The sequence below is a fragment of the Calidris pugnax genome, unplaced genomic scaffold (assembly GCF_001431845.1).
Source record: "Calidris pugnax isolate Ruff unplaced genomic scaffold, ASM143184v1 scaffold398, whole genome shotgun sequence".
In the NCBI taxonomy this organism is placed as follows: domain Eukaryota; kingdom Metazoa; phylum Chordata; class Aves; order Charadriiformes; family Scolopacidae; genus Calidris; species Calidris pugnax.
The window spans coordinates 3,149,621-3,177,049 of NW_015091280.1; the positions used below are offsets into that span (position 1 = coordinate 3,149,621).

At 40.0% G+C, this 27,429-nt stretch overlaps 1 long non-coding RNA gene across 1 annotated transcript; it reads right to left on the minus strand.

The window, feature by feature from the left end:
• Positions 1-1,179: 1,179 nt before the first annotated feature.
• Positions 1,180-27,181, minus strand: LOC106899002. The gene is made up of 4 exons (XR_001414004.1): positions 26,595-27,181; positions 20,819-20,961; positions 12,545-12,748; positions 1,180-3,862 (listed from the first exon to the last, which is right to left on the minus strand). It is a non-coding gene; the product is annotated as an uncharacterized LOC106899002 (long non-coding RNA).
• Between the last annotated feature and the right edge of the window lie 248 nt (positions 27,182-27,429).

A 27,429-nucleotide genomic window follows, 5' to 3' on the forward strand; every position in this document is an offset into this window, starting at 1 on the left:
TGGAAGAGACCCTTGGGATCATCGAGTCCAACCATCTACCCTACTCTACAAAGTCCTCCCCTACACCATATCCCTCAGTACCGCATCTAAACGTCCCTTAAACACAGCCAGGGACGGTGACTCAACCACCTCCCTGGGCAGCCTGTTCCAATGCCCAACCACTCTCTCTGTGAAGAATTCCTTCCTAATGTTCAATCTAAACCTACCCTGTTGGAGCTTGAAGCCGTTCCCTCTCGTTCTATTGTTAATTACCTGTGAGAAGAGACCAGCACCAACCTCTCTACAGTGTCCTTTCAAGTAGTTGTAGAGAGTGATGAGGTCTCCCCTCAGCCTCCTCTTCCTCATACTGAACAGCCCCAGCTCCTTCAGCCGCTCTTCGTATGATTTGTCTTCTAGGCCCTTCACTAGTTTCGTTGCCCTCCTCTGCACTCGCTCCAGCACCTCGATATCTCTCTTGTATTGAGGTGCCCAAAACTGGACACAATACTCGAGGTGTGGCCTCACCAGTGCCGAGTACAGGGGCATAATCACCTCCCTACTTCTGCTGGTCACACTATTTTTGATACAAGCCAGAATGCCATTGGCTTTCTTGGCCACCTGGGCACACTGCCGGCTCATATTCAGCCGTTTGTCAATTAGAACCCCCAGGTCTCTTTCCTCCAGGCAGCTTTCCAGCCACACTTCCCCCAGCCTGTAGCGCTGCATGGGGTTGTTGTGGCCCAAGTGCAGAACCTGGCACTTGCCCTTGTTGAAACTCATGCCATTGATCTTGGCCCAGTGATCCAATCTATCTAGGTCCCTCTGTAGGGCTTCCCTATCCTCCTGGGAGTCAACACTCCTGCTTAACTTGGTATCATCTGCAAACTTGCTGATGTTACACCCTATGTCCTTATCGAGATCATCAATAAAGACGTTCAATAGAAATGGTCCTAGCACTGAGCCCTGAGGCACACCACTAGTGACCGGCCGCCAGCTGGATTTGATTCCATTGAGCACCACTCTTTGGGACCTTCCAGTCAGCCAGTGCTTGATCCAACAGATCGTATGCTTGTCCAGGCTGTGTGAAGCCAGTTTTTCCAGCAGATTTGTATGGGGGACAGTGTCAAATGCTTTTTGAAAATCCAGGTATACAATATCAACAGCCTTTCCCTCGTCCAATAATCTGGTTATCTTGTCATAGAAGGAGATCAAGTTCGTCTGGCAGGACCTGCCTTTCATAAACCCATGCTGACTAGGCCTGATCCCCTGGTTGCCCATTATGTGGGTTTTGATGTTTCTTCCTAAATCTTAGTGAAGCTATCTGATCAGCTGTATTACTTGTAAGGATTTTTATTAACAGAACTTTTGGAAAGATTTTTGGTTTCTGGTATCATAATGTAAAACCACACTGTACAATGAAAAGCAGGCTTTTTTAAAATCACAACACCAAAATCTAATGGTTCTGAAATGAGCATAGGTAGACCCAGATAAAAAGTAGAAAAAAATGTCAACTTTGTTGCATCAAGCATCCTGTTTTGAAGGGGAGTTGTGAATTCAGCTCTGATACTGCCTTGCCATAGGGTTGGTTGTGTCCTTCACAATACTGAAGGGGCATGAACTGTAGACTAAAAGGAACAGGGGGTTCTTTTTCTTGCACAAGTGCCTTGCGTTCTCCAGCTCCCTGGTTTTCAGAGGTGGAGGTTGTGTGTGACCACTCTGCACACAGCGCTGATGGCTCTGGAAGGAGATGTTCCTGGAGCTGGCCCTTCCACTGGGCTGGAAGCAGCTGTGCAGAAACAAAGCTGAATCTGGGTGTGCTGTTTTCTGGGCCAGCTTGAAGAGATTATTGTCCAGCACGGTCCATCTGCTTCTTACCATTCCCAACTGAAGGCAGTTTTCCTCTTAGGTGTGCTGGCATGTGCATCTAGATGAAGCTGCTTTCAAACAGAAATCATTCAGAATAATCTGTACTGGTTTTTGTATAGTGGGTTTTTAATTGATCGTTCTGTCAGGAAAACGTTAAATTAGGGTTATACATGGTGTCATGCTGCAGCAAAAGCAAGGGATGGTGCAAGCAGCTGAGAAGGGATTTGGCGAAATTATGTGTTTCAATGGTCCAGATGGAACTGACCATCTCCTGAGCTGTACAGCAAGGGATTTTTTCTTTTAGCTGTGCTTTACTGCACATGTTAAGTTTTCTTTCTCCTACGTGAATAGTGGTTAAATAATTTGCTCCCATTGAAAGTCATCCTGAAAGTCAGGAGCTGGATGTTTAACTTCCATTTGTGTCTTTGAAAAATATATTTTGCCAGCGTGCAACAGCATTAAAGTCCAGCCGGCCCAGCCAATTTTGAGATACTGAACATAAGAGGAAAATTTATGGTGTGAAAACTGTGTTAAATTTTACAAACCTGCTTTGCAATGCAAAACTCATTCATAGCAAAGTAGTTGAATCAAAGGCTCACCACTGCCAACTAATTATTTAATGTTCTCTAGCTAATGTTGTTACGCTGCCAAAAATGTGTGCTTCCATCTCTTTTTCTTTTCTCATTAGGAGGATAAGCTGATAAATTATTTTTCTGCTTGAGTTGTGTTTGATTTGCACTAAATTTTCTTTTGTGAAACTAAATCTCTGTTCCCTCTCTTCATCAGCAAATTTGGAAAATGGCACATCATCTCTTTGCTGCTGAATCTAGAAGTAAATATATTTTTAATCAAGTTTTGTCACACTCTTCAAACAAAACACATTTTTAAAACCTTTTAAAGTTTGAGAATACGGAAAACAAAATGAATGTGTGACTCCTTGTCCTTGCAAAAGGCTTTGAATTTAGTGATACAAAATAAGATGGTTGTGAGGCTGCTTGCCAAGGATTTGAGAGATTTGCCTTCAGTTCACTGCTGTTCTAAACCATTACAGGCCCCATAAGAGGGCTGGCAAGTACTTTTATCTTCGACCTGTAAAAAGGCTTTTCTTAAATGTCAAGAGGACAAACACACTGGAATTCAGGTGCAGTTCAGAAGTGTTCATATATCAGGGTAAAGCTGGTAGTTTAGAAACTAAATGCAGAGCACCCCACAATACCACCCCCCACTAACTCAGCACCACTTTCTGTATTGCACTGCAAAATAAAGATTGGCATTCGGGCCATTTCAGCCAGTGGGAAACCTGCTGTTGATGCCAGTGCGGGTAGGATTCCCCTGAAGAATTCTTCAGTTTCATCATAATGCAAATTCACACGAAATATTTACATCTCCTTGTTGCAATATCCAAAAATGAGCATTTTTTTTTTTTTGTACAAGTTTATAGCTTGTAGCTATCCCATCTGGAACTTTGATTTCATCGGCTCTTGCAAACAAAGCATATTTCAGTCTGGTTCAGAGGCTGAGAAGGAAAACCCAGGATATTAGTGTTCTGATTTAGTAACTAGTGCTATCCTTCTCTTTCTGCTGTTTTGGTGCTAAATTGTGCTTCCCTCAAAATGGACAGAATACTTGTTGGATTAAATCCCATTTGAGACTCGGTTTCCTGGTGGTCTGTATTCCCATGCAATCACTTGTTGCGTTGAGATCTTGACGGGATCCCTGACCAACAGACACCCCAGGAGGCACCGTGATGAAGTTGCCAGTTGAGCCAGTCTGTGCAGGGATTCAAGAAGCCCTTTCTGATCAGATTCCCAGCTTTAATTATCACTGCACACTGCAGTTGTCCTCTTGAGTCCTCCATCCAGATACTGATGAGCCCCTGTGTTAAGCTTATGGGCTCTCTGGAGATCCCAGATGAGAAGATGACATCTGTAAGGCTACATGTTTACAGGCTTCTCCTGCAGTATTTCAGTGGCAACAGGGCCCAACAGTGCAATGGTTGTAAACGGGGGCAGATCACCTGGGGGAAGACAGCAGAAATGGCAGTTTTCATCAAAACAGGTAGTGATCTCTTACATACGCTTAGTGCAGAGAGAGCTTCCAATTACCATTTGAAAGCAATACCACAGTTCAGCTAAAGCAAACCTGAATTTATTGAAATAGAGTTGTTTCCACAACTACGAAGCATTTGTATTTGTTTTGTGGAGAAGCAAAGCCAGCCAGAGGTCCCGTTGGGCTTAGAGTCAAGGTTTGAGATCTTCAAACTGAGGCCTCAGGACAACACATTTCTAAAAATGTGTAAATAATCAATCTGTCAGATTTTTGGCAGAGCTTTTGCTTGTGTCTCCATAGTGATCCTGGCAGACGTAGTGCGTGGAGCTGGTCAGTCAGAGCAGTAATTGAGGCATTAAGCTATTGTACTTCAAGATATCTCAAATCTCTCATAGCTGCATTCTGGCTAAATTTAGCAGAAAACAGGCTATGGAAAGAAATGTCTTTAAAAAGCCATCATGGAAAATGGAACTAAGAGAGGGAGAGTTGGGCATTTTGGTGGTGGTTAAGGAACTTGAAAGCAAAAGCTGGCAAAACTGTATTAGAAGCTTGGTCTTAACAGATATATTTCAGCAAATGGATGTGTGAGATGGTCCTCTAAATGCTAGAATTTCATTAGGGTTAGGGGAGAAGAGAGGCTGCTTAATGCTGAATTTCTGTAGACAGGGAGATGCCTTCTGGTCTTAGCTGATTTCACATGTTGCAGTAATCCAATGGCAGTCTAAAGTGTGGCAGGGAATATCAGGTTATGGGCTAAATCCCAGTCTTAAGAAAGGCAAGAATAGGGCTGGGTTTGGTTGGTTTCCCTGGGTTTTGGATTTACCCCTGGCTTCTGAACAATTTATTTACACAATATGTTTGACCTTGCGCTATGTAGAATTTGTAAATCGTGTTCCTAAGAGTCCATGGCCTCCACTGTGGATGCTCTGTTGGGGTTCATTGCAGTACGAAGGGACAGAAGAAAAAGAAAAAATCAGTTACAGACATTTAGATGGTAAGTTAAGTTTTATATGAAATTTTCACTATATATAATGGGCAACCTTAAAGGCCATATACACACTACCTGTTTTTTGTGCCTTGCTCAGGCCTCAAAGCTATGGTGTCGTGCTGGTGATTCAGATGGCCTTTGCCCAAGTCTGTGGAATTCTGGCTCTTCAGGGGCATTACAAAAGCAATCACAGCACCCAGGAGAGCAGCTTGTGTTCAGTAGCCTGAGTACAATCCTAAATCATTATAAAAGCCTCCTGGCAGTATGGTACAGAATTGGGGTCTTGATCTCTTGTTCTCAAGTCTCCATATCCAACATCCTGAGATGTGGTGTCTCAGCTGGAACTATGTAGGCTTTTTAATAGAGAAAAACAATAGAACATTCTCGAAGTGGTAACTATTCTCAGAGATAGCTGAGCTTCCATGTCTGTAGTTGCATGGTTAAAACCATGGTCCAGCAGGCATCTAAGTATGGCTGTCTGGTCGGGAGGAACTGATCAGTATAGGCTTGCTTCCACTTGAGTTCTTGGCATTATGGGGTTCTGCACAAGTTGTGATCTTAGTGCAGCTTTCAGAAGTTGAGGTGACTTGTGGGGCTAAGCAATTGGGAAGTTTGGTTCAGTAAAACAGCTGCATCCTCACCTGCCCTTGTATCAGCATGGATGTGTAGATGCACTCACTAAAAACACTGAAATTGTAACCTGAGAAGAGAGGACAGTGATCTATTATATGCAAAAGAAGAGACAAACTCCCTTTGGGTCCTTTCAGGTCACTTGTCAGAGTTTAATTGCCATCTTCTTCCTCTGCATCTCCATGACAACCTTTCCATTGCAGTGGTCATGTCAATATCTAACAACCTGGTGAATGAACAAAAAGGCCTCTGTACAGTGGATATTATACAGTCTATGCACCAGGCAGTAAGTGCCCATTTAACCACTCTTCAGAAGGCTTAAGTAAGTCTAAAAATAACATTTAGAGTAGCTGCAGTGAAATCATTCTCAAGTCAGAGCTGTTGTATTTGCTGTCGCAAAGTTCTCCTGCTGCAGCTCAGATACTCTGCTTGCTCTAGGAAGAAATAAGAGCAAGGACAGTCAAGGAGCCAAGATAAAGACGCAGAGCTGTGCCTATGGGATGGTGCCATTTCTGGTGACCTACACAGTGCCTAGCATTGTTTTCTCACCACTATTCCAGCTTGTAGCATCTGTTTTCCTGAGCTGGTGCTCCTTCCTGGATGGTGACTAATGAAATAATAGTCTGAGCAGTACCACCATATGGCTCAGGGATGCCATCTTTGTGCTAGAACCCATCATCTGGGTCAGTAACTGTTCAAAAGTAGCTACAAATATAACACAGTGTTTCCTATCAGTGTGAGTAATACTCGTGTAACTGTATCCTGATAACCTGCTGGGAACGTACTCCCCGGTCTGAGTTGTGATTTAAACTGACAGAAGCATCTCAATTTGTAATGAAGAATGACAATCTGTCTTCCCTTCGTTTTACTACATAACTGTGCCCCATCTGTCTGCCTGCCTCCCGACTGCAAGGCCAGCGCAGTCCCTGGGTTGTTTCCGTGCATGCTAATTCTTAAGGGCAAAAATTCACACCGTTAAAGACAGCTAACATATCATGTGGACGTGCACAGCACAAAGCAATCCTCCAGGGCAGGCTCACACACTTGCAGCACTTGGAAATCTTGTGTTTCCTCCCAGTTGAGAGCTAAGTGAGCGGGTGAAAATATTGAGCTGCTCCATTCGTTCGATCCTACCATTTGTTTGTTTGCTGTAGCTCAGAAATGAGCTTGTGGAGTTGCTAGTCTTCTTGTTTGCAAATGCCGTCTGTATAGAAGAAGCCAGTTTGGAAATGCAGAAAATAAAACATGCTTTTGAAAGAAGTTCAGAAATCATCGCATGGATAGATAAGGACAAGAATTTTATTTTTTAAACTGCATGTTTTATTGTAAAATGGAGCCAAGTATTGATTATGGTCTTAAAAAAAGTCTGAAGGACAGGTCCTTAAGTCAGGGACAGAATATTAATAGGTTTGTTACCAGGTAAATGTAACAACTAATGCTTGGAGAGGGAGGGCATTTTCTTGTTGGTTCACAAAAATTGCCCTATAAGCAATCCATTAGAATGGTCTCTTCCATTCTCTTGGCTTTCTCTTTTGCCCAGTATGTCCCTGGTGCAACCTTGGAAGACAACACGAGGCAGAAAAAGCTGTAGGGTTTGCACCAAACCCCTTTGTAGCCTTGACACCTTTTGTTTAAAATCTGTGCTGTAGTATTTGCCAGGTACAACAGCGTGCCCCCAGGTAACACAACGCGTGCTGTGCTTAAAGGTCCATTTATCTGCTCTCCACGTCATCCGTAACAAGTGAGCAGGAGAGCCTCAGGTTGTGCTGGTGCAGGGGGTTTCAAATCATTAATTGTGTGGCTCACACTGTGACAGAGTCCTTCTGGGACCTCCCAGTGAATCCCCTCTGCTGCAGGTGCTTACATGGAGGAGCGTTTAGCCTGGGTTCCAGCTCTCCCTTGACGTAAACTAACGGGTAGATGCTACGAAGAGATTTGGTGTCACGGACTGTCCATTCTCTGTAGGCACCAACTGGCTTCTGATCACAAAATGGGAAGCTCTGCTAAAACTGTTGTGGTAAAATAACGAGTTAGTTCAGGTACAGGCCTTTCCACTGTAGCCTTTTTAAGGTGTGTATAGGTGTTCAGTCCCGAGAAGGTATATAATACAGCTGAGTTCTGTGCAAAGATTGGTAGGGAAGCAGCGCTGCTTCGACAGAGAGCAATCTGCACCATTTGTTCTCGTAATTAGTCCTTTCTTGAGGCAGCCTTGCTTTCTGGGAGGTGTTTGCTTGTGCCAACCAGAGATTTTTATGGAAGATGTGATACATCTTGATGCACTGAAGCACAATCACTTAAAATTGAAAGATAACACACTTGAGGTTTTAGTTAACTGAGTGCTATTTTAAAGATAATCCAAAACTGACATGAGCCAGGTTTAGGATGGTGGCACAGACTAAGGCACAGGCCAAAAGCAGAGTGGGTCCATTAAGGGGCTGTGAAAACTTGCAAATGGCTTTTTCCCTGCTGATAACACAGATGGTGCTACTTTAAAACTATTCTTTTTGACAATGCTGCAGTGGATGGTGATAAAAGAGGATTATGTTAAAACTAAAGCCATATGTTATCTAATTAACATAATATATGTATTTTATTCTAGGTTTCCAGTGATTGAGAAGTTTGACGCCATTTTCAAGTTCTTTTTATGTTACATTAGCTTGTAGCTATCTTTTTAGAGTTATCCACATTCATTTTCACTTACAAAGCTTATGCATTGTCTTAGCCAAGAAAAATAAATTTCTACAGATTGAAAACTCCTTCTGAACTGAATGGGAATTATATCTTTGGAATGACAGTGCACCACGCAGAGAGCATTTTTGCAGGGAAGATGTCAGAATGTTTCATTTCTGTGTGCATTCTTTCATGAAAATGTATCCTTGATAGCGCCTTTGCATAGGACAAAATCTGGAGCTTAGAATGGGCTTTCAGAAAAGGACTGAAAACCTGCAGCCTGTGTTGCATTCTCTGTGTCTCAGACTTTTAACTTCTCTGTACCAAAATGCACCTGTAACTCACACTTAAATCTATGTCTGGTGTTAGCTGGCTTTTTATTGTTGTGGTTGCAGTTTCACAGCATAGAGGTACACAGCACAGGAGTCTGGCTAGATTGTGTGCAGAGTTCTGTGCTAGGATGGGTAGGTGACATCACAATAGGTCCTGCTTTACATTGAGATTTACGTCTGGAGTTTGGTCAGGGCTGGGGTTTTCTTCTGCAGAAGCATTTTTAAGAACTTTAGTTTTACTGGATTATACTCTTTCCTAAATTTAGGGGATGGTGCCAGTCTCCATTGAATTTCAGGGAGATACTGGTTGTCCTGGTACTTGCTAGGGCTCCTGTAAGGGTTAGGATTCAGGAGAGAGAGGGCAGAATCTCCCAGGTTGCAACGGAATCTTTTGGGTTTCTTGAGTGTGGAATAAGCCAGGGTACTAGGCCTATGCTTTATGTGGTAATTTCACTGTAGATATTGGTCACCTGGGCATGTGGATGGGTAGAGTTTGGGTTAGGGTTTGGCTTTTAAAAATGAACAATTAGCCCAGTCTTCAATGGACTTGGAGACCCAGGATGAGGGCTGGTGTCAGCACCGCTCCTCTTAGGTGAAAGGAGTGGCTACGTGCTGCTATTTCCAACTAAGGTTGATTGAAGATTAGTTTCAGAAAAGAAGTGAAAACTTTTCTACTTTTCGCTTAATTCTATTTGGCTTAGATTAAGATTAAAAGCAACAGCTGGAGTCAGCAGGGTTCCCTGTCCTTGTTTTCCTTCAGTACTGGTGACATAGCTTTATCTGTGGCTGGCGTTAGGTTTGATTTAACAGTTAGGAATTGAAGGCAGAAGTGTCTGTAAGGATTAAGATTTTGCTTTATTTCATATGACCTTTGCAGCCCAGGATGAAAGCTCTGGTCTCCATCGGTTGATGACTAGCACTGAATTTAAGCATTTAACTGCATATTAAAGAATTCTGAAAACTGGCAATGTCCTCATATTTAGGTATGTACAGAGGTACTGGTTTCAGCAACACAAACACTAAACTGCAGTAAATGTACATTTCATGGGCCTGAATAACAGTTATGCCAGGGAAGTGATAATAAAGCCACCAATATTCTTGTCTAAAGAGGCAGACTGTCTTTTAATCTGACAAATAATTGGAAAAGAGTGTTAACATTACAAGTGGCATCTTGGAAAGCATGGGACTTTGTTGTATAGAGCCACTGACTAACGTCTGGATGCTGGTGCTCATTTGGTTGTAGAACCAACTGATGCAGTCCAGCTGACAGTATTTTGCTGAAAGCAAATCAAGAGAAAATGAAATAGCACATGTGGGACATTGTTGTCCGTTACTGAAGAATTGTCCTGCTTTCTGCTGTTTTTAGCCTGGCTTCTGAAGGAAAAAAGACTAATGAATTCCCATTATCCTTGTCAGTGTCTGTCCTGTCTCTCTCAAATTACCAATCTGTTTCTCTCCCCATTGGCTAATTTCAGTCAAATTTGTCTGAGACAACAGTGAAAATTACGGTCAAACAAGTTTCTTCAGAATAGATGGTATTTGGGCAAAGAATCTCAATGAAGTGCCCTCATGGAGGGGAACACTACAGCTTGAATTTGCACATTACTAGGCATCAGAGAAGCCATCAGGGAGTGAGATCTCAGCCAGAGCTTCCCTTAAAGCTCTCAAATCAGTCATGGGAGATGAATGTATAGGAAAGCAAACTTCATTAGTTCTTCTGCCCACAAGGAAAATGTGCACCGCTGTGAATTGCACCTGGATAGCACTGGTTGTTTAGATGCCTCCATAGGTTATTTAGGGCCAGATTTACTATGCCAGTAGCTATTCCATGGAGCAGAAAGTTACAGTAATTAAATGCACGAGTGAGATGGTGCTGTTGGCATGATAATAACAAATATCTTTCACCAGAAGAAACTTTGTTTTCCAGGTTTGTAGTTTATTGGCTTTAATGGTAACTTGATTGATTCCTTAGCTGCTTTTTGAGCACTTAGTCAGAAAAGCAGTGTCTTGAGACTATCAAGGAGTTGCTGCTTTTTTTTCTTGTCTAATCCCCTGAATTTCTGCCCATCTTTGTTGCGTTAGACTAGGGGAAACTCCCCTAAATGTTGATCTCGTTTAACAGTGATTAATCTTGAGTAACAGCTGAAATAATGCAGAAAGCACTTGTTAAGCAAAAATCTGCAAACAAATGACAAGTACAGCTCTTTGCTTCGGTTCCCACAGCTGAAAATGAGAAAGCTTTTGCAAAGTCATGGAAACAAAATAGCTGTGCTAATCTGAAAACAGCAGCCCTGCATATGTTTTCGAGGAGAAAAGAGGAGAAAAGAAGAAACCTGATGCCTGTGAGTGGCCGAGTCTGTCATGTATCAGTCTTGGACTGGAAATTTGGCACTTTGGTACCTCTTTCCCTTAGACCCACAGAACAGCTCGTGTTCTGTCAAAAACGGTCTGCCTTACTGTCTGAAAGGCAGCTATGCTGTCATTCGAGAGAAGGAGTTCAAGCACATTTGTTTGCATGTTTTTATGCTTTTGAAGAATATTCCAGAACCAGGTTTGCTATTGAGAAAATCACACTGTATAGAAACAGTACCACAGCAATCCTTCTTACAGAAATACATACCTGTAGTTCTTTTGGGTCCAGTTTACTAGTTTAACTAGTTTATCTCTAAGAATCCTCCTCTGAATTGCGTGAGAGGGAGAAATTTGCCCTCTGATTTCCTCAGTGATAGCACATTATTGATGGCTTAAGAGCTATCAAAGTTTCCAGCTAGATTCATCAAAGTATTAAGCAAACTTTCAATATACATCTCCTCAGTCCTTTCACATCACAGAAAGGTCCATATGAAGAGATCAAGAGCACACAATGAACATGCAAATAGCGTGGTAAGAACAAGGTCATCATGGCTACTGTTGCCATAAGAGGGATCCTGATTTCTCTTTTCTGATTGCCCATGCAACTCGTGTGGAAGTTCTCAGAACCTCACTGGATTTATGCTAAAATGAAGGTAAGAACATATTCTATCCATCTACAAATCATGGTCAGTGAGTTTATATATACCAGTCATACTAGATGTGGGCTCAGCTCTCTACTTTTATATAGAGATAATAGGTGGAAAAAGTAAACATTAAAACTTCCATTGTCAGAGAGGCATTTCTAACAATGTATTATAGGATAGAACTGAAACCAGGGAATAAGTACTATTTTACCTTTCTGCAATTGGTATTATAATTTGTACTGTGGCAATGATTGATGTCCCATTTAGTTGGCCACTAAAGGAATAAACAGAAAGTCTGTATCCTGAAGAGCTCAGTTCTGTGATTTTTGTAACTGTTCCCACTTCCTCCTTAAATGGTTTTTAAAATTTGTCAAATGATAATGACTGAATTTGTCTCATAGATGAAACATGTTTTTAATGGGGAAAATAATAATGCTGGCTAACGTTGTTCCTTTTTATGATATATAAGGAAATTTTTAAAAGGTGTATTGTAATATTTTTCAAATCAGATCTTTATACCTTTACAGCCCTGTAAAGTACCCCTATTGTATGGGAGAATTCTAAGTAGAGAAAAACTGAAAGTATTCAAGAGAAGTGCTTGCTACTTTGAAAGTTCCAGTGTCAGTGAGGGAGTAAATTCAGAGCTGAAATTGGGGCGCTATTGCAGACATTTGAGAGATGCTTTGTCACCCAGTGTAACATCCATAGACTGGTCAGGCTGATGAACCTTAGAATTTCTGCATTTCATTTTCTGGAATTCTGCTTTGTTCAAATGCTGTCAGACAGCTTGTGCTGTCAGAGGGCACTCTAGAAAAGCAGGAAAAGCAGAAAATAATGTTGTTAGATAATGTCCCTGTTGTTTTTCCCCTTGTCTTCGAAAATGACTTTGCCTCTGCGTCAGACTGAAGTGTTTGCATTTCCTATTCCCCTTTAAGAAATAAATAGGTCACTTGCCTGTAAGAGGCTGGAAAGAGCCAGCTGTGTTCGTGGTATTGCCACCGGCATGTCATTACTTAGAAAATGTGGTTATTTACCTGGTAATTGTGTGTTTCTACCATAATTTTCCTGTGGTGGTCTTGTTCACTAGGCTGTTGAAAACGTGCCTGGTGCAGCATAAAGAGATGCAGTGATGAGGAGGTTCCCTGCCCAGCGACGCAGCCCTCTCTGGTTTTCCTTAAGGTCACCTTCAGCCGCCGCCGCCTTCACGCTTCAGTCTCTCCCTGTTCCATTTCAGTGCTCTGTGCAATAACAGGTTGCAGAATTCAGTTTCTTAAATTGGCATCTTTAAAAAGCCCCACTTTGAAAAGCTAAACACTTTAATGATCATGTGTATCCACCCTGCAGGCTTTTACATAACAATTTTGGTTTTCCTCTTGTTGACATTCAAGAGCTAAAGCAGCGTACTGTGCTCTGAGAATCTAAAAAACAGAAGCAGCAAATTCTTCTTGTTCTGAAAGCTGTTCAGCAGCAGCTACTTCACTCTAGGAGTTTTCTTTTATGACACTCTCAGAGCACTGTCCAATTTTTTGAAATGGTACTTAAAACTTGATGATCAAATGCGTTTAATGTGTCTCCCATCTCTGCAGAAGTGAGATCTATGAACGGAGCCAACCTCTGCGATACAGGTAGCTGAGCAACCCCTACAAGTTGCCTGGGAGGAAGCCTGCATAAGTCTAGTTGAAGCCAGCTGTTTTTATGATGACACTTTCTTTTTAAATCATGCTTATTTGGTAAATATATCATCTATAATGCTTAATACCTTAATTTCTTTCCTAAATTTTTGGGGGGGTAAATAGCGAAGGGAGGGAAGCAATAGGGCAATAACTGTGTCAAGCCTTTGGGTGTGCAGGAGAACGGCAGGTTTTATACGCAACCCAACATCATGATTACGTTGACAGGATACACAACGCTGTGTAGAAGATAAAAGCATGTTTAACTGTCTCACCAAACAAGAGTGATGTTACTCACAGAAATATGTGCAAAATAGTAAGCATTTGGGAATATTCTGGTAAATTGACATCTTAATGTGTGCATGTTTGAATCCTAAAGCTGTTTAGTCATTTACAGGAGAAAGGTGTCCATGACGAATTGCTCATTAAAGATTTGGAGACTTTAAAGCTCCAGACTCCTCCGGTACCACAAAAGCAAAGCGTTTCTCTGACAAAAGGCAGGAACAAGGCAGGTAAAGTGAACGGTACAGAACACTGCATAGTAGTTCCAGAAGAGAAACAGCAGGAAAAATGCCAGAAATATCAAAACATAATTTGCCACCAGACAGCTCTTAAAGCAAGTATACATTGGGGTGAGATGCTGACCTTATTAAAGTCACCGGGAGTGTTTCTGTTGCCATCATTAGCACAGTTTTGCCTGATAAAATGAAGATGAGTGTGTGTGGGGAGGGAGTTGCATTCAGCTGAGATTCCCTTTATTTCTCAGGTTGCTCTGAGGCCTGGGAGGCCTCCTTGGGAGAGCTGAGGGAGGTGCAGTGGTGGACTCAAAAGCGTGTGAATGAAGTCTTAAAGCCAAGGTGCTGGAGCTCAGGCTGTTTGTGTCACTGCTGTGCAAGTTTCTCCTTATATACAATCATACTTTACTTTCCCAGTGGGGTTCTGTGGTTCCCGAAGTGGACCAGGGCTTTGGTCAGTGAATCTCCAAAGAGGACTGGAAACCTGACTTTACTTGGCTCTCTAAGAGTGCTTTGTGGCACAAACTCAGTGCAAAGCAAAACACTGAATCTACTTCTTGAAATAATTTTCACATATCTAGAACCAGAGTTTAAATGATTTTTACATTATCGATTTAATAGATATTGCTTAATGTGATTTATTGTAGTAATAAAGAAGTCCTTCGATTACCAAATTAATATGTCCAAACTACAATCTGGTGAGTCCTAAGTAAAAAGTGAATTGCTGCCCACAGTCAATAGTTTAATAGTGGAAATGCTATTTAATTTTTTTATTATTCAAATTTATGTTCAGTTTTCTTAATTAGCATATAAATATTGTAAATCACTTATATGGAAAAAGCCTTATCCTGGAAGATTTCTACTGATTATACATATCTGTGTAAGGCAAATCTTGGCTAACACAGAGCAGTGAACACAAATCAGGCAGAGCAGGGTTATGGTACAATGAAAATTGTTTGTCTTTGCCAACTTAGTTTCTGTACAAGAATTTGTGGACCCTTATGTAGGGATCAGAATTTTTCTGCCTTTAATATGAACATGTAAATGAGTAACCATTTTCTTTTATGTGTATGTATTGCTTTGGAATGGGTTTGCTTATCCATTCTGTACCAGTTCTTTTTTTAAGCATCCGTTCAAGCTCCTCTTTGGCATCTTTGGGAACTGCTGCTGAAAGTATGTTACTCCTGTAGTCGCCTTTGGCCAAGACATATAGTAATTCAGCTGAAGAAAATCATTCTGTTCTGTCACTAGAGGGCCAGAGTAAGGAAACATTTAGAAGGAAGGTTTATAAACGAGCACTATTTTAGATCAATGGAAGAGAAAGTGACAAAGCTAATAATTAAGAAAAATCTGTTTTCATCCTCATTTTGTGCGTGCGGACTCAAGTCCCGACACCTTCAGTTGTAACAGTAGAAGTAGGTAGCTTTCAAGCCATTTAGTGTTTTTAGGTTAAAATGTACACCCTAATCTTATTTTCATTCTTAACAGATAGCCAGAGTTGACAAAGGAATATCCATTTCCTCCCAGAAAAATACTCAACCTAGGAAATGACCCATTGACACCATGTGTAACTTTTGACCAGGAGGTATCGAGGCCTTCTGTGAAGTACATTGCAGTAATCTAGTCTGAAAGCAAGTTCAGCCTAGAGCGTGTCAGGTGTCTTCCTTCAGAGGTGTGAAGTCAAGTCTCAGAGTAGACTTGAAAGCCAACCCCAAACCACTGCTGAAAAGAAGCCTGTGCCCGTTCAGACTGCCAGAGGAGGTGTGAGCCACCTCATTCCTTCAGATATTCCTGCCCCCGCAGGTGAAGGACATTGTTCCAAGGGCCTGCCCTTCTGGGCTCTGGTGGGCTCCTGGCCTCGGCGTCTGCAGGTGACACACACAACAATCACGCTTTGCATCTAAAAGGAACACCCCAAACTTGTCACTCTTCTGGCTGTACCAGCTGGTGGTTTCCTAACAGATGCCAGGAACCAACAAATTTCCAGAAGGTACACCTGTCCCACAGGTAAGCCCTCCCAGCAACAAAACAAATACTCTCTCTGCCATCTCTTCTGGCTGGTTCATCAGGTCCCAGCCTTGGAGCTTCTCCTGTTTTTTTAAACCAACTCTCAGGCAATAAGGGCAAGAATCTACACCCTTGCTTTCCACAAATGCAGTTAATTGGTTTGTTCCAACACTCTCTTCCGCTGTTGGAACTGAGAAAGGGGATATTAGTACTAATATTATTGGGCTAATATGAAAGTTCACAAGTTATTTTTCAAGTTTAATGTATGGCAATTGCCATTTATACGCTCTGAATTTGACAGTACCTGCTTCACAACTGCTGTTGTTATGTCCGGTTTTAAAGGAAGAATAAATATTTCATCAGCAACTGAGAATTAGATGATGTTTGTTCACACACATAAAAAACTGCAGTGGTTAAGCATCCAGTGCATAGTGTTGCTGGGTCCCTGCCAGGCAATAGTTTGAAGGTGCTTGAATATTTTGAACTGAAGTTTGTTCTTCTTCAGATGGGTTCTTAATCAGCCAAATTATTCAGAATGTCCACTCTACCTGTTAAACCTACTTAAGCATCAGCCATTTCATTTTCATGAATCTATTTATTCAGGGGGTTATAATTAGTAACTCTTACATTTCTGCATAAATTTTTAATGTGGGATTGGAGAAGGACAATTACCCAGGCAATCTAGTAGAGCAAATACATCTTTGTAACCTCTCCTTCTGAAACAAAAGCAACAAGAAAAGCCTTTGTGATTCTGATTTTTCAGCCCTGCACAAACATGTTTTGTCCTTGTCTCTCAACTGAATTAACAGCATTATATCCCTGCATCCCGGACACTTTTGCCAGGAATTGTAGTTGGATGTGCTTTAAGCTGCTTTGTTTGGTTTATTGGGAGTTCAATCAAACACATCACATAGTCACGTTAATGTCAGAATTTAATGGGCTTGTGTCATTTCCCCAGTTGGTCTATGTCTGGCCTGCCCCATGAAGATACCAGTGAGTGCTTGTACTGGAAAAGAGTGAAAGAAACGCTGTGTTTGATGTGGCTGCTTGCAGAGCATCCACAGGAATCACTATGGGTGGGAGAAGTGTGTACACGAGCTCAGCCGAGCTGCTGCTCTCCGAGGGGTGACACTTCTGTCGCCCGAAAAGCACCGATGCTGTTCAGCCAAAGCCAGAGCAGGGCACACCCAGATTTTCCACATGCTTTGTAACCAACTGAATTTGGAAAGCGAGCTAATTAAAGATGTACAAAGCTTCATGCCTATCTTTATTATAAAGATGGTGACTATGACAAAATTTTTCAGGTGAAACCTACAATGGAAGGGAAGGAAACGTGCATTTCTAATGAAACAGCTCTGCACTTCAGATGAAAAGCAGGCGAGATCTTGACTAGGCAAATTAACCTCCCTCCCCATCTATTGTGTGCTGAGAAATTATTTTTAGCACGCCTGTGACACTTTTGATAATTACTTTTCTATGTAATCAAAGGCTGTATTTAACAAAACAGAGATGACACTGGGAGTTCAGCATGAAAGGAGATGTCTAGGTAATCATCTTTATCTTGCTCATATTAATAACCTGGGAACGCACAGCTACAGAACCTATAGTTACCTTCTCAAAGCAGAGGAGAAATAATTACCTGTATTGAGTATTTATTAATAGCCAGTATAATACATTCTAAAATCACTCGTGAAGTATCTGGCCCCAACAGGTGTTTAGTAGGCTGCAGAATCATAAAAATGGCAGGTAAACGTGGCTACCTGCTTTGACTGGTAGCTTCTCCTTCTTTTCCAGATAGGTATCATCAAATATTAAGATACTATGAAATTTCATGAGTTGAGTCAGTTGTGCCTGCTGGGCAGTTCAGCCTGGACTGCCCCCAGAACCCAAAGGGTAAGATTTGCAAAAGAGGAGAATTGTTAGAATATCTAAACAATGTGGAAGCCAGTTTCTGCCTGAAGCTCGTGCTGAAAGCTACAGCAGCAACCAAGTGCCATTCCCAGCATCTTCTCACTTTCTGTTGCTTGCGAAAGATCAGCTTGGGGGGAAAAAAACCAAACAAAACCCAAAACAGGATAAAACCCAGTAATTCACAGAAAGCTGTCAAATTAATAGAACCTTATTTGAAAATCAGCATGAATTTTATATCATTCAGTATGCCTTGTCTATTTAACCTTTTTTTTAAAAAAAAAAAAATTAACAGCTTTCAAATAAAGTACTGAAAAATACTTTATTACTGGAGGCCTTTGGAATGAAATGACAAATTTAACATGTGGTTTGTCAGTGATTGGGACTGGAATTTCTCCAGCCCCATTTTGCTGAGGGCATTTTCTCTATTGTTGGTCGCTTTCTGATCATCTGTACTGCCTGGGAAAGGAAAAAATCTCTATTTTATTAGCTTCACTGAAGAAATTGAATGACACGGGTTTTTTCCATGACTGACAGGTGAGTAAAAAAAAAGTTATGGTGAGGTTATGATTATTTTCCCCTGCTGCGATGAGATTAGAAAAAGTTGAAGTCAGCACCTGGTTGCTCAATAAATAACCCTCAATAAATATGATATACAATAAAAATGAAATCTAGTATTTCATTCACAATTCGAGCAGCAGGTCAGTTTCTGTGCTCACTTCCTCGTTAAGAAACTTCTCTTCAAAGAACCACCATTAAATTATGATTCTCTGCTTCCCAGGATGATTTGTACTTCTGAACTTAGCACTTAGACAGTAAGAAATAACTCATTAATTTTAAGCTTTTCAGTTCTCTCCATTGACTTGCAAGAGGAAAAAAATAACGGAATAATTGCTTCCAGGTCTAAGAAGAGGGTGAGATGTGTAGTTATTCATTAATATACTTGGACTGCCTGTCCCACCACTGTGAACGTCTATTGTGTTCTTCAAAAGGTTGCCACAAACTGGTAAAGTTATAAGTTTAGTTAAGAGTTAAAGTATTCCTCACATCTTCATCTTTTCTGTGGACTCAGCTTGCTAAATTGAGAACGATCCAGGAATGGATTTCACTTGAAAAGTAAACATAGATATTTAAAATGTATTTTGAAATATTTGAAGTTTTGGAAGGTGTCGGAGTCCAGTAAATTCCCTCTATTGTGTTTAAAATTTGGCACTTTTCACTGGAAGTATTTTTTAGAACTATGTTACAAGACTTTACAAGACAAGCTTCAGTTTAAATTTTATAAATGGAACCTAATTTTCTAAAAATAAATGTAATTTGAGGATGACAGCTGACCGTGAAGCACTGAGCAGGGATGCCCTCTGCTGCACACTCTACTGGTCTGAGCTGTTGAAACCATATGGCTAAAATGTTGTCGGATGGTACAGAAAGTGTAATTAACAGTCAAGCATTCTATTTTTAATGTTAAATATTGAGTCATTCACAAACTATTCAGAATAATTACTCATATCTTATTTTATCTTAATTTTAAGTTAATATTTATTATCTGAATTATCCTCCTTACCAGAGGAAAATGGAAGTTAGCTGATTCTGTTACTCTGTGAAGAATCTACTGGGAAGATTTCACTAGATACATCAGGTATTTTATTAACTATGCATTTCAGCAAATTAATTTTCTTAATCTCATTTCTTGAGAATAGGCTATTGTGCTGCAAAGATCCTGTTGGTGTTACTGCTCCATAATCCAAACGTTTCCCTGGTGTGTACTTCCCAGCCTACAGATTTGTCAGTAGACTATTCCGTTCTGCTCCACTGTTTTTTCTAATTATACTATATATTCCTTTTCCCGTAACTTCTACCCCTTACAAGCAATATATTTTCATCATTTGAAAGAACATTATTTCAATAGCTTATTTGTACATTCTGATTGCCAGTATTATTTCATAACACAAAGTCGGTTCAAAGTTACGTGTTTCAACTTTGATTAGTACTTCTGCTTTTCTTAGCTGTACAAAAGACAGCTAATATATTTCAGCTGGGCTTGCTTCTGCTTTGAAAGCTGGTATATGGAAATCAAGATTATAACAAGTACGAGTATGACAAGCTAAATTTCTGCTTATTACATTAACACTGGGATGTTGTGTTTGGTTGCTGTTTATTCATGGTAATAATCCATCTTTTCCTCAACAATTGAAGCATATCTAATGCCAATTACAGCTATTACCCTGATGCAGACTGCTTGAAAATTCATGTTGTCATATTTACTCTTGACTACTTATATGGCAAGCACTTGGGTATGGAAAAAAATTATAGGTCAAAAAATGAGAGAAAGAAGAGAATATACCTGTTGAATTAGAGGGCTCAGCTGTTTCTGATGTGAATTGAAAATTTGCAAAGTGTTGCGTAGTCCCCTACTTGCTATCCATCAATATTAACATCTAATTTACTCCAACTAGACATGAACCACCTTGTGGGAAAAGCAATTAACAAGTGAAATCAGATACCTCAAATTCTCGGGGTTTAGGCTATTTCATTATAATCCAGTGATGGTTACCACACAGACTTTACTTCTGTTCAGCTAATCTAGTTTACAAGCTGTTAGGAAATTCATCTTCAGCCTATACCTGACTGTTCTGTATTTGAACAATATTACTTTGCTATTTTCAGATTTGGCTTTGTTTGTGATTGTGTTACATAATGACATCAAAATAATTAAATCACTCTCCAAGACACGATCTGTTTCAAATTTCCTAGTGAAACACCTCAAAATTGAGCCCTCTGCCTGTTGTGTTACTCCATGCAGGGGAGTCTAACTCCACCTTCAGTGTTTCCTCACCAAAAAAAAAAGTAATTTTGGCTGAATGAAGACCATGTAGTATCAGAAGGAGCAAATTCCATATCTTGCATTCTCTTAATTGCTGAGAGGGTTGGAGTGAATGACTTTGTTGGTCCTGCCTCCATCAACAGCCCCAAAGTTGTCTCAGGCCTCAGACAGATAACGGGAAAATTAATACAGCAAAAAAGCCAATGAAAGTTTCATTAAGTTAGCAATCAGCTGTCCAGGCTTCAGTGTACCAGCACCTGCAGGTGGCATTCGTGGGTGTGTAGCTGGTGCTAGACTAGTGGGATTAAATCCAGCATGGGGTTACTCCTAGTCACTGTTAGGTCCCCCTTACCAGTGGTGTGGTTGACAGACATTTAAACTCACCTTAGAAACCTCTTCTGATACAAATGCAGCCAAGCCCAACGTTGTCCCCCAGGATCAGGATACAGTCTCAGCCTCTCCACTCACTAGGCAATGTGTCTTGCAGCTTCACTCCTGGGGACATCTCTGCACCCACAAAATGTTCTCTGTGGAAGAAGACAGAAGGAGCTGAACCATTCCCCATACACAGCCAGGTCACAGAGGCTGTCTTCTCTCATGGATAAAGGAACAGATTTGGCTGCAGGTGAGAAGCCCTGGGCATTATCTCTCATAATGAGGTAGGGAACAGAACATTTTCATTTCCTACTCTCTCCTTTCTAAGTGAATTTACAGGTGGCTGACTCCCGCCTCTATTTTCAGTAATTTATTCTTTTACTTAAGCCAGCAAATGAAAATATGAGTTATCTTCCTGGCTGACATTTGCATATTCATTAAACATTTCATTAAATTATTTCACAGCATTTTTAAATGATTGCTAACTGACAACTCAGGATGTCCCTATCTCCTGGCAATCTAAATTGGCAGAGCTGTACCGTGGCTGACTTGAAAGGGCACAATCGTTCTTACCCGTTGGTAAAACGCAGCAGTGTCAGAGAGAGACTGAGCTTTTAACAGGTAATTTACCATTGCAAGCCTTCATCCCCTTCATCCCCGGATTCCTTTAAAATATTTGCATGTTCAGCAGCACCAAAATTATCTCCACTAATGTGCAGGCATAATGGGAACACTTACAGGTCCTGACATTTCTTACTCTGATTTGTATTCATGGTTTTGACATTAAGGTTTATTTTGTATTTGTATTCAAAGATTGCGCGAATAGGAAATTAGCCCAACATAAAGTGAAATAATAGGAAAAATATAAACTGGTGGATTAACTGTCTTCTTAAAATCTGACTTGAACCCCTCTGCTGAAGTCAACATTGTTTATAAAATATTCCTATTGAATACAGTGCATTATATTATACAATCCTGGATTTTTAAGGACATCTGTGATAGCTGGAAGACTAATCTGTTAAAACAACAAACTATGAATTCTCGACACTATGGAAATAACATTGGAAATTTAATGGTTTTTGGCAAACTATGCAAAGGACTGCCCTTTCTTGGATGTTATGTAGAAATACACGTTGATTGTGTGTGAGTCAAGAACTGCAAGGTGAGATTTGTGTAATCACAAGGTAGTTGCTAAGTCAGAGAAAGACAGCATAGTGATAAGACTTCATTCGTTCATTCAAATGCTCATTGACTGTTTATTTTCTCATTCCAGCTCGGTACAGGTTTTGTGAGAAAGCTAACTGCTCGTGACAAGATAGTGTATGTGATTTGGCAGTAAAGTAAAATTTGTTTGGCACCAAACAGAACTTAGGGCTTCGGGTTTAGATGTGACAGAGAATGAGGCTAGAGCTATATAGTAGAAAATTAAAAAGTTATTCTTTTAAATTCTCTGGAGGTTCAATTTTTATCTAGGTTCCTAAGTCCCCTAAGGATTTACAACTCTGACCCCAGCTCCTAAAAATTTAGTAAGTTACACTTTAGTGAAAAAATACGACATTATAATAGAAGTATTTGAAAACCTTAATAAAGGGCAGCTCTACCTGCTCTGCTCTTACTTAATAGTAGTAATAAAATAGATGGCAGTAGAAGAAATGTGTTAATGTATGTTTGTAAGTCATATGTCTAAGACAAGGTTAGCGTGATAAGTTGCACATAGTTCTTTTTTCCAGTGGGATTTACTGACTGTGAATATATGGCCATGCTGGAAAGCACAGATGAAAACTGTAGGAATGTGAATTATTTCCTTCCTTACTAAAATGTTCAAAAGCTTAAGCTGTTAGAGATTTGTGAAAAAAACTAATACTTTATAGGAGGCTTTTTTCCTACTTTTTTGCTATATCTCTAATTTTGTTAAAACACTTCACAGAAACATTGCAGGAAACAGTTTCTAGTGTTGGAAAACACTTTGCTTATCTACAAATCATACATTAAACTGTTGCAAAGTCATCCACAATATTGTTATTTGATTGGAAACAGATTTCATGTTTTTATCTCTTACATTAGTCATACACATAAACTTGATTTTTAGTGATGATCGTGTAAATATAAATCAAGACAAATGGATCAAGAACACAAAGTTGATTTCAGAAGGCTCTCTATAGCTTTGAATAACTTGGGGGAAAAGCATGTGCTTCTGGGGATGATCTGGTCCCGATACGTTTACCATTTCCTAAATGAGTAATAGAGAAGCTGTAACAGATTTATTATGCATAAACCAGTAACAAACAGTTACTGATGGTATGATTTGTGAGAATGTTTATCAGTACTTTGAAGATTAAATTTTGTTACTAACAAAACTGCTTAGGTTCAAGAAAAAGTCTTTATTATATCTTTAATGTGGCAATGGAATATTGTGCTACATTTACAATTGGTTTTATTATTATTATTTTGTGCAGAAACTACAGTGACATAAGCACTTTCTATAATTGGGAAATTAAACAGATTATTATTCTCTTTTTGAAGAAATTATTGTGATTGCAAGGCTGCCTTTTCTATTCATTTTCAGTGCAACAAATTGGTTTTTCAAGATTTTGTTACTCCTTCCCATCCCAAATCTGTCCTGTCTCCCGCTAAGCTTAGATTCATGAAAGGCCAAATGCATTTTGCCTATGTAGAAAATATCTTTTTATCCTCAAAAATAAATTTTCTTACAAAGCATATCAGTTGTGCTATTAATCACACAGAATGTTTATAACTTTTTTGATGTGCTAACTATATTATTTTTGATGATGACTCTTATGCTAGCATGCCCATGTATTCTTTGAATAACAGGCAAAATTATGCATACATTTACACATCCATGATATTTGAAGGCTTCTGTTTCCTAATGCAGGTATACATGGTTCCTTCTTATAATCTTTTTATAAACTTTTATTTGATTTTTTGTCAATGAACAGTGTCATAATTATTATTATTAAGTAACAGGCAAAAAGCCCCATCAGTAAGAAGACTTTCCTGCATGTCACTAATCTGCAAATCTGTGAAGAACAAGGAATGCCAGTTTGCTCTGGCTCTTGGTAACAATGGAAAGGTTTGTTATTACTGGTTTAATTTCTGTTCTCTGTTGTCCTTTCCAAGATCACCTGGGTATTTTGCCTTAACCAGTGAGATGCTCCTGGTTCTTCTTACTCTGTTATGGCATATGGAGTCTTTTCATCTTCTGGGACAGCCTTTTAAACAGCATTTCTTTGGGCTGGTTAATGGTGTGTGGCCTGTTCGGGTGCATAGTGCCCACCCTTGAAAATAGTTTGAAATTCACCTCTGCTCAGTGGCTGCTACTGAATGCAGAGGCTGGAACTGGCTGAGCCAGGTAGATGACTCTTGTTGTTCTCCTCTGTTATTTACTGAAGGTAGCCAGTAAATGCAGTGCTGCCTGTGTGTCTCTGTCCCTGCTGGTCACACAAGCCACATAAAACCATCTGCAACTGCGCTTCTCAATGACTTTACAGACCTTGCTATACATGCACATAACGTGCATGTTCACACACACCCTTGCCCCTATATATGTAGTACTTTCACGTTTGTTCTCTGCATGTAACTTATCCACTGGTGCCTTTATACTTGCCACAGGATGAGATTCCCTGGTGCCAGATTTTGGGACAAGGTGTCACAGACGTTCTGCTGGTCTATGTCACCATGCACCATGTAATAAACCAACTAAGAGGACTGGTTATTTGAAGTGGATTTCATAACATCACAAAACTGTAATTTTTGAGAGGATACTTCTATACAGCTGCTAGTGAAAGGAAACTATAAAGCCATGAGTTAGCTCTTCCAATGAATCTCTAGGCTAGACAAGGCTCCACTAACGAAGTTGAGTTCTGTTTAAAATAGATTATCGTGTCATGAGTGGCAGCTAAAACACATCTTAAAGTTGACTGACTTTAATACAGAACTGTAAACTTTAAAACTCTATAATCATACATGCATTGTGTACCGATCTGAAATGGATATGCAGTGCTTGGCTTCCCCGGGATATTTCTTAGCATGAAATCATGCGCAGATTTTCTCTGTCTTAACTTACCTATAAAGTGGCTTGTAAGAAATGTACCCTGCTTCCTGATTTGGACTATATAAAATTCATCAGGAGACAGAATATTTGATTCTTTTAAGTACTTACAAGATTTAAAAAAAAAGGATTTTGGGACAAGGTGTCACAGATGTTCTGCTGGTTTATGTCACCATGCACCATGTAATAAACCAACTAAGAGGACTGGTTATTTGAAGTGGATTTCATAACATCACAAAACTGTAATTTTTGAGAGGATACTTCTATACAGCTGCTAGTGAAAGGAAACTATAAAGCCATGAGTTAGCTCTTCCAATGAATCTCTAGGCTAGACAAGGCTCCACTAACGAAGTTGAGTTCTGTTTAAAATAGATTCAGCTGCTAGTGAAAGGAAACTATAATAGCTATGACTTAGCTCTTTAAATGAATCTCTAGGCTAGACAAGGCTCCACTAACGAAGTTGAGTTCTGTTTAAAATAGATTATCGTGTCATGAGTGGCAGCTAAAACACATCTTAAAGTTGACTGACTTTAATACAGAACTGTAAACTTTAAAACTCTATAATCATACATGCATTGTGTACCGATCTGAAATGGATATGCAGTGCTTGGCTTCCCCGGGATATTTCTTAGCATGAAATCATGCGCAGATTTTCTCTGTCTTAACTTACCTATAAAGTGGCTTGTAAGAAATGTACCCTGCTTCCTGATTTGGACTATATAAAATTCATCAGGAGACAGAATATTTGATTCTTTTAAGTACTTACAAGATTTAAAAAAAAAGAAGACTAAAGATCACTATTATTTGCTTTTTTGGTGAATACTTTGCCACTTTGCTCTCTGGGCCGTTTCTAGTACAGTATCATTAATATTCCACAGCAGTGTAAGTTTCAAGCCATCAGTAAGTATTAGTAAAAATTAAGGAGATCAGTTTTTTGTTTTGGCTTGGGTTTTTTATACTCCAAATACAGTTTCCCTTTGGGAATGGGTGAGGTTCAGGACAGGAATATTCAGCCTTTGATCAGTCAAATTCTTAGGCTCTGGTATGTCATAATTCATCAGAATTAGAATCATTTATTACCATTTGAAAAAACAGATACATTCACACTTTCCAAACATCAAATCCCCTTTCCTCCTGCTGTAGTCCTGGTATGAAACCTCACAGCATTTTCAAAGTTAAAAGCACAGCATTATTTATATCTATAAAAACTATTTTGGGTGATTTTCATAATGTTCTAATAAAACTACCTGGATGTAACTCATTCCTATTTTCCAGGACAGTATCATTTGATTTATAATACCAAATCGGCCAGGATTTATTGTGGTAGGATACACAGAGGCTAAAAATCTCAAAAATTGTAAATCAACAAAGTAGTTTATGTGTAAAATATATAACTTCCATAGTAATATACAGTAGTTCAATTGTGCCTAATTTGGAATGCACACAACCCTTCTATATCCTCACACAATTAATTATCCAGGAGAACTGAAATCAAACCCCAAGCATCAAATGCCACTACAGAGCTGGGGTGAAGTGGTTTTGATATTTTAATTCATTATCCAGAAGAACTGAAATCAAACCCCAAGCTTCAAGCATCAAATGCCACCACAGAGCTGGGGTGAAGTGGTTTTGATATTTTAACTGTGTATCTCAGTGATTCAGCATATAAACAATAGATTAATTTCACCAAACATTAACTATGGAAAAGATACCCACCTAGTGTAGGAACAGCTGTCCAGCTTTCCCAGGCGGGTAAAGCAGAGGCTCACAGTGTCTGCACAGGATGGGATCAATCACCCTCTGAGGGTCCTTTTTCCTCTCGGTTGCCTCAGCAGAAGGGCTGGATGACGGGCAGAACCCCAGGCTCCATCTTTATACTGCTGAATGGCAGCAGCTCTCACTAGGTGTCTGTGGGCACATGGATGCAGATGTCCACGCGTGGATTCCATTCTCTTTTGAAAATGGAACACTTTTAAAATAGTTTAGAATGCAAGCCCCGAGTGCTTATTCACAAATCAGGAAAAAATTAAGTAGGTTCATAACAGGAGTACATAAAAAGTACATAATCTGCACCTGCTTCCCTTCAGTGCGCACTGCATTTCCTTGCTGGCATTTGAGTAACTTCTTTTTTCATTTGTGTTACTTCATTTTTTTCTTAGGCCTGAGAGGGTAAGTTATGAGGGGGACAGATGTTCTTCACTGAGATTTCCAAGCTTAAAAATTTCCTGGAAAATGCCAAACCACTGCATACTCCTCGGTATCTGTTCCAATACCTGCGTCCCTTCTGTCTCCATGGTCCAGAGGAATGTCATTTCATGTCGATCTACAACAAATAATTCCATAAAATGCTTTATGGTCCATAATTAAAAGCTTTACAAGTTCTTTTTTTTAAAGTTTGTAAAATTTTTAAGTTATGTTTATGCTATTCCCTGTTTCAAAAGCGAGGAAACCTTAGTTAGAAGGGCAAATGCAGAGAAGCCGAGAAATTTGTGCATGATCCCAGAGGAAAATGCTTATTTGGGATTAAGGGGTGCCCGTCTCGACGTGTTCA